This window comes from Acanthochromis polyacanthus, chromosome 17 (genome assembly GCF_021347895.1).
Source record: "Acanthochromis polyacanthus isolate Apoly-LR-REF ecotype Palm Island chromosome 17, KAUST_Apoly_ChrSc, whole genome shotgun sequence".
Lineage (NCBI taxonomy): Eukaryota > Metazoa > Chordata > Actinopteri > Pomacentridae > Acanthochromis > Acanthochromis polyacanthus.
Genome location: NC_067129.1, coordinates 213,074 through 221,193, shown reverse-complemented (window position 1 = coordinate 221,193; position 8,120 = coordinate 213,074). Strand labels below are relative to the sequence as shown.

At 44.7% G+C, this 8,120-nt stretch overlaps 1 long non-coding RNA gene across 1 annotated transcript; it reads left to right on the top strand.

The window, feature by feature from the left end:
* Positions 1 to 1,394: 1,394 nt before the first annotated feature.
* Positions 1,395 to 5,252, top strand: LOC110964823 (uncharacterized). The gene is made up of 4 exons (XR_007937100.1): positions 1,395 to 1,610; positions 1,899 to 2,609; positions 2,729 to 2,870; positions 4,400 to 5,252. It is a non-coding gene; the product is annotated as an uncharacterized LOC110964823 (long non-coding RNA).
* The last annotated feature ends 2,868 nt before the right edge of the window (positions 5,253 to 8,120 follow it).

Sequence of the window (8,120 nt, the reverse complement as noted above, 5' to 3'; positions counted from 1 at the left end):
CAACCCTCACCTTTGGTCATGAGCTCTGGGTAGTGACCCAAAGAATGAGATCATGGATACAAGCGTCTGAAATGAGCTTCCTCTGTAGGGTGTCTGGGCTGAGCCTTAGAGATAGGAGGAGAAGATCAGACATCTGGAGAGAGCTCAGAGTAGAACTGCTGATCCTTCACCTCTGAAGGAACCAGTGGAGGTGGTTTGGACATCTGATTCAGATCCTCCAGGAAGACTTCCATTGGAGGTTTTCTGAACATGTCCTCCTGGGAGGGGACCCCGAGGTAGGTCAAGAACCTTCTGGAGGGATTATGTATCTCATCTGGCCTGGGAACACCTCGGGATCCCCCAGGAAGAGCTGGAAAGTGTTGCTGGGAGGAAGAACGTCTGGTACGACCTGCTTCATCTGCTGCCTGCGTGACCTGACACCGGAAAAATGGAAGAAAATGGATGGATGGATGGATGATAGATGGATGGATGATAGATGGATGATGGATGGATGGATAGATGGATGGATGATAGATGGATGATGGATGGATGGATGATAGATGGATGGATGACGGATGATGGATGGATGGATGGATGATGATGGATGGATGATGGATGGATGGATGAATGATGGATGGATGGATGATGGATGGATGGATGATGGATGGATAGATGGATGGATGATGGATGAATGAAGGATGGGATGGTGATGCTGGTGATGGATGGATGGATGATGGATGAATGGATAATGAATGGAATGGATGGAATGGATGGGATGATAGAATGAAAGGGATGTGAATAGGAAGGATGATGGATAGATGGTGGTGATAGATGGATGTATGGAATGGATGGATGATAGATGGATGGATGGACGGAATGGATGATGGGATGGATTGATGATGGATGGATAGAATGGATGGAAGGGAATGAATGATGATGGATGGATGGTGGATGGATGGAATGAAGAAGGATGGATGAATGGCTGATGATGGTATGACATGATGGGGATGATGGATGAATGGATGATGGAATGGTGATGATGATGGATGGATGGATGATTGATGGATGGATGGATGGATGGATGGATGTGCATTGTGAGCTGTGGAGTTGTTAAACATGCAAACAAATAAAAATATTGTAGGGTGGATGGAAGAGAGAGAATGAGCCCATGACTGCTTTTGTAGCCTTTAACACTGAGTGACATGAATCAGCAGACGACCCTCCTGTGTCAGACGGTGGTTTGATGTTGGTTAAGGTGTCAGGAGAAGTGTCACACAGTATCAAAAAGTATTTGTTCTTTTTTCTCTCATCTGTCAACATTAAGTGGAGTCTGATGTAGAACCAGAACAGTGGTAATAAAGCGTTTCATTTCAGTTCCACAAGCTGCTGCAGGTTTTCAGCCTTTTTTGTCCTGCAGGTTCAGGTGTACTGGCCCAGGTGTGTTCCAGTGTGCTGAGACTGGAGTGGTGTTTGATATGGCTCAGGAGGCAGAGCTGATGTACAGGATCGTTCAATGGATGAGAGTCGCCTCGAACTGACTGGTAAAGAAGCTGCAGGACCGCTGTTCAACATCCAGTGTTCTGAGGATGCAGTCCGTCAGCTTCACTTCCCACACTGTGAAACAAAGGATGGTAAGCAGTGTGCTCTCTCGCTGTTAGGCAGTGAATCACTAACTTATAATCTGTGTTATTCTGGTACATTGTTAAATTTGCTGCATTTAGCAAAACACAGTAAAACAAGACTGTCATGGAGTTTATCTATAGTACCAAATGCACCCATCAGACAGAAGAATGACAGGATGGAGGTGGATTAGAGATCCTTGGCATGTTCTGAAATTAATATCAGCAGATTCATCTGCACTCAAAATAATTAGACAGAGATGAAGCAGCCTGAAGTTGAACATTTCTGTGCTCCTACAGCGCTGAGTATTGACGGCCTGCTGTCTGTTGCCCACTTCACTGATGATGGAATGAGCATCTTGAAGCCGCTGCAGATCACTGACACTCATGTGGTCGTGGAGGTCGCTCACCTCTCTGGATTTGGCCTCATCTGGGATCCTGATAAAAGGCGACTCTCACGCCGAGTAAAAGGACAAGTGCTGCTGTTCCTCCGGCCTCCAATCAGAGGTCCTCGAACACTTGATGTGTTTCTGCTGCTGAAGAACGTCCCTGTAAGAGAGGTGAAGTGATCAGATGTGTGTCTGATGCTGTGGTTGTAATCAGAACCCAACTGAGCTATCAGCACCGTCAACCTTCTCTATCTTTACTGGCTACCAGTTGCTATCTTGCCTCTGTTCTGGTGTCCTGGTGTCTCCTAACTGGTTACCAATGACCTACTACTACTTCCACCCTCTTTCTTCTTTCCACTCTCTCTGGTAGGATCCCAGGGACATATTCTGTAATTCTTATTGTAAGAACTTTGGACAACATCTAAGGTTTTAATAACATCTATGAATAAATAGAGCAGACTATTTGATCATTCACACTATGATAAATGTGTTCTTGTCTTGAAGGTTGCTGCCCAATGAGAAAAATGCAGAATACATTCAGATCTCAGCTGACTGTTTGTTCAGCTTTGGTCGCAGTTACAGTGTCCGCTGTGAACAGGATGGTTTGGAAATACAGCCGGCAGTAAGTGAAATCTGACATGGTTATAAAGAAAATGATATGAAAAACTAATTCACAGTCAGGGAGGAGTGGATAAACATTTATTTCTGCTGTCATAGTGATGTGTGTGTGTTGGTTTTCAGCATGCAAAGTTTCATTCACATTTTGGACCCAATTTCCACCCAACTTTTGAAGTTTTCCTGATGACAAATCCAGATTTATTGACTTTGAAGGTCCAAGACCAAGAGGAGAAAGAAGTCTGGAAACGTAATGTTCATCTGAAAGGTAAAGATTTCACCCTCCTTCAGTAGCACAAATGACTTCTTCTACTACAGGGATACTTTGTTGAAGGTCAGCTGATATCACCTTCATTCCCTTCCTTTTGATATAAAGCTCCTGTCAGTTTGATTGAGAGCAGCAGGAGGGGCGTGTCCCTGTTAGTTTGACTGACAGCAGCAGGAGGGGCGTGTCCCTGTTAGTTTGACTGACAGCAGCAGGAGGGGCGTGTCCCTGTTAGTTTGACTGACAGCAGCAGGAGGGGCGTGTCCCTGTTAGTTTGACTGACAGTAGCAGGAGGGGCGTGTCCCTGTTAGTTTGACTGACAGTAGCAGGAGGGGCGTGTCCCTGTTAGTTTGACTGACAGCAGCAGGAGGGGCGTGTCCCTGTTAGTTTGACTGACAGCAGCAGGAGGGGCGTGTCCCTGTTAGTTTGACTGACAGTAGCAGGAGGGGCGTGTCCCTGTTAGTTTGACTGACAGCAGCAGGAGGGGCGTGTCCCTGTTAGTTTGACTGACAGCAGCAGGAGGGGCGTGTCCCTGTTAGTTTGACTGACAGTAGCAGGAGGGGCGTGTCCCTGTTAGTTTGACTGACAGCAGCAGGAGGGGCGTGTCCCTGTTAGTTTGACTGACAGCAGCAGAAGGGGCGTGTCCCTGTTAGTTTGACTGACAGCAGCAGGAGGGGCGTGTCCCTGTTAGTTTGACTGACAGCAGCAGAAGGGGCGTGTCCCTGTTAGTTTGACTGACAGCAGCAGGAGGGGCGTGTCCCTGTTAGTTTGACTGACAGTAGCAGGAGGGGCGTGTCCCTGTCAGTTTGACTGACAGCAGCAGGAGGGGCGTGTCCCTGTTAGTTTGACTGACAGTAGCAGGAGGGGCGTGTCCCTGTTAGTTTGACTGACAGCAGCAGGAGGGGCGTGTCCCTGTTAGTTTGATTGACAGCAGCAGGAGGGGCGTGTCCCTGTCAGTTTGACTGACAGCAGCAGGAGGGGCATGTCCCTGTTAGTTTGATTGACAGCAGCAGGAGGGGCGTGTCCCTGTTAGTTTGACTGACAGCAGCAGGAGGGGCGTGTCCCTGTTAGTTTGACTGACAGTAGCAGGAGGGGCGTGTCCCTGTTAGTTTGACTGACAGCAGAAGGAGGGGCGTGTCCCTGTTAGTTTGATTGACAGCAGCAGGAGGGGCGTGTCCCTGTTAGTTTGACTGACAGCAGCAGGAGGGGCATGTCCCTGTTAGTTTGATTGACAGCAGCAGGAGGGGCGTGTCCCTGTTAGTTTGACTGACAGCAGCAGGAGGGGCGTGTCCCTGTTAGTTTGATTGACAGCAGCAGAAGGGGCGTGTCCCTGTTAGTTTGACTGACAGCAGCAGGAGGGGCGTGTCCCTGTTAGTTTGACTGACAGCAGCAGGAGGGGCGTGTCCCTGCCATAAACTGACCTCTAGGTGGGCTGCTGTTTAGTCTTTGGCTCCGCCCACTCTGTCTTTACAACGCTGACTTCACTGTGATGCTAGTTTGTGATTCAACATATTTTTCTTGTTTTCTTCCAGCTCCAGAAAGGGACACAGAGCAGAGAGTCCAACCACAGTCATCAGTTCGGACACGGTTGATTCAGGGGTTGTCAGACGTTACTGTGGACCAGCTCCTGGACAGACTCTATGACCAGAGAGTTATCAGTGGAGAAGAGAAGGACGTCATCAGAGCACAGATCGGAGCAGAAAAAGCACGGCAGCTCATCAACCGGGTTCATAGAAAGGGACCTGATGCTGTTTCAGTTCTGAAAGCTGCCCTTCGTGAGGTTGATCCATTCCTTTTCAGAAACCTGAACCTGACGTAAAACAATAAAGGAGTTGAGATGTTGGAAATCAGCCGATTCTACCATTAACCAAGCCAACAGAATATGTGTAAGGCTGTTTCCGCCCAGTTCTTTTGATGGAGTAGTCAGGAGACTTCTTCTTAAAATCAAAAGTATTTATTACAGCAAAACTGAATGTGATACAGAGCTCTGGGCCTGAATCCTCTGTCTCTAACCAACAACAAGTGTTCAGTCAGTTCAGATGGAATCAGACTAACTGTTCCTGACCCAGTCTTCTTATACTCTAACAGTGTGTATAGCTATCTATCTAGGCTGCCCCCCCCCTCTGATGCTGCGTTGTTCCGCTGTCCTCTGTCACAGCTGCTGTTTTGTCATTACGCTCACGTAGGAATGACTTCACCGCTGCAAAGCAAGATTAGAAACTGCACACACAACTCGCTCATGTTCTTTACTGATTATGGCTTATGTCAAACTATCTGTACCTTTATTATCAAAAACTGTCTGTACTTTGATTATCAATCACTTTATGTCTTGATCATCCTTGCATTCAATCACATGAGTAATAAGTAAAATAAAGCTGGACTTATCTTCTTTGTTTCATTACAGTCACACCGTGGTAATGATGCTCTTCACCTTCCTATTCCTCAGAACCAATACAACTCTTTAATATGCACACTTAGCAAATTATAAAACACACCATTTCCCACACTGCTGAGATGAAAGAACCGGGTTCTGCTCAAAGTTTTTCCCTGTTAAGTTAGTTTTTCTGCCACTGTCTCCTTATTTCTGCTCTGGGGTTCTTATGGGTTCTGGAAAGCGTCTTGAGACACTTTGACCTGTAACTGGCTCTATATAAATAAAACTGAATTGAACTGAATAGATGATTATCCCTGTCAGAGCTGGCCTGTGGACACTCACATTATTTTTAAATGACCAGTTCTGCTGTTTAAAGACTTTGACTCTGAAACTGATTTATTCTCTGTGATCCAAATAAACCTGGACTGCTTCTGACATGTTGAACTGGTTCCAGGTGTGTCTGCAGGAAGTCTGTCTCTGGATTTAGCTAAGATGAAGATGAAGTGGTTCAATCTAAGAAGAGTTTTTGTTTCTGCCACTAGATGGAGACGGATCACTGGAATGAAAGCCAGAGAAAGAACACAAAGACATGAGTGCAGATTCTACACCTCATCCTCACAGAGACTCTGCTCAAATCTTTATTTTCTTCTCTAAAATCTGTTTTTACATGGACACTGGTGGTGCAGTGACTGTTTTAGAACAGAAATATGCTGTGTTAGGACTTCTTCAGACTGGAGGACTTTTAGTCCTACTGTTGTCTTCTCTATGGTTTTACCTCTTTAGGATGAAGTAAATATCCAGAAATCTGCAGCTAGTTGTTCCATAACAAAGGAAGCAGCAGCTGTATAGTCACTGCAGACAGTTTACAGCCGTTTACTGTTTCCACACTGAATATGTTGTAGATTGTAGAATTCTAAAGCTGACATTTTAGCAAACACTGCTGATAAAAAGCTGATGGTAAAACACACATCATCTTTACTTTGAATGGTCTTTAGGAAATGAAATGTTAATAAAATGTTCCCCAGCAGTTCCTTGTAACAGAGACTGCATTCTGTTCTTCTGACTAAAGAGTCCATATTCTGCTCATGTTCAGCTTCACACTGCTGTTTTTGTCTCTGCTACAGTAACTTTACATGCTGTAGTTTCTAACCCCTTAAACTTAAGAGTACCGCCGGCGGTACACCTACTAATTTGCATAGGAATTTAAAGAATGTCCGAAGGCTGCAAACACGATTATATAAACACTATACGCCGATGGAAAGCTTAGATTCTCATGAATCCACCGGTATAAACCACTTTCAGATGTGATTACCACAGCGGGTGAGAAAAACACATTTGTCCGACAAACAACGAATATTCATCCATCCGTTCTCTATACACGGCTTCAACGTACACAGCGCGACTCACATTTCCGGGTTCATTATTACACACAGATGAAAATATTCCACAAAAAACGGCCATAATCCAACCTTTTACATCCAGATGACACAAGCCAGTAAACTATTTTATCCAAAACATGTCCTGAAGTCGGTATAAAATCCACGAATCGGTCATTTTCAAGGAAATGCACCTCGCGATGCCCGTCCAATATTCCCTGTATTTCTCGTCATATTTTTTATTTACAAATAGAATATTAGTGATTTTTTGTACTGAAAATGGCTGGAATTGACTGCAGCTTTTTTAAATGTGTGAAACGTTGTTTTAGTTCCCTCCCACCTAAAACACCAGTCTGCTCTGATTGGTCGGCTGGTCCCAACAAATCCAGGTAATGTGAGAACTGAAGATCCCTCTGAGACGAAGGTGAAACATCGACGAGAACCGAGAAGAAACTGAAGCTTTTTGGGTTCCCATGACCTGTTTGACTGAGAATCTACGCAGACTTAATATTGTTTGTTTTAACTTCAGTATCTGAATTAATCAGGTGATATTTTATGCAACATCTCAGGGTCTGACTGTTAATGTTTAAATCAGTCAGCACATTTTTAGAAGATGTGATGTTGTCAGGTCCTAGCCTTAATATTTAACTTATTCACATAAATTTGTATTCTATTCACTGCAGGAACGTGTTGATGGTCAGAATCCTGGACAGCAGACCACTCAGGGTTTCCCAGAAAGGTCTAACATGTGGACATGTCCACAATCCTTAGAGTGGTCTACTGGCATCCATCCACACTTCCTCCAGCTAACTGAGTCATTTCTGCTTTGGTGTCCTAAAAAGTCCATCAGTGAGCTCCACCACAAGTCCTCCAGGTCAGACAGTTAGTAGAGGAGCTCTGAGACTTCCAGACCTTCAGCCAAGCCTCCTCAGGAACTTCCACCCTCATGTCCTCCTCCCAGCATTTTCTGACTGAATCAGTCAAATCTTCTTTCACTGATACGATGGCATTGTATAATTTACCCATAATCCTTTGGTGTTCTCCTCCTTGTAGGCGTCTGTGACAGTCTGAGTCAGCTGTGAGAAGGTTTAGATTGTGGATGTGTGATCTCAGTACAAACAAAATGCTGAACTCATATCTACAGAACTGTTGAGTTTGTGTTCTTGGCTCAGACCACAGAAGATCTCAGTTTCCCCATTTCAGATCATTCTACTAAAGTGATAAGATGACATGAAAACAGGAGAAATGAAAGATCTAAAACTTTCCCCAAAGCCTGTGTGGCATGTTTTTGCTTGTTACTTTATAGTGCTGTGTTATTACCAATGTACTGGCTGGTGGAATCAGTCAGAAGATTCTAGATCGGCTACTGGAGAGCAGTGCAGTAAATAAAAACTAACAAGAAAATTAGTTGTGTGAGATTATATTACATTAATTATTAAAGTGATTTGACAAAGGAAAACAATATTTACAGAGTATACAAACTTTAAACCAGCAAAATCATAC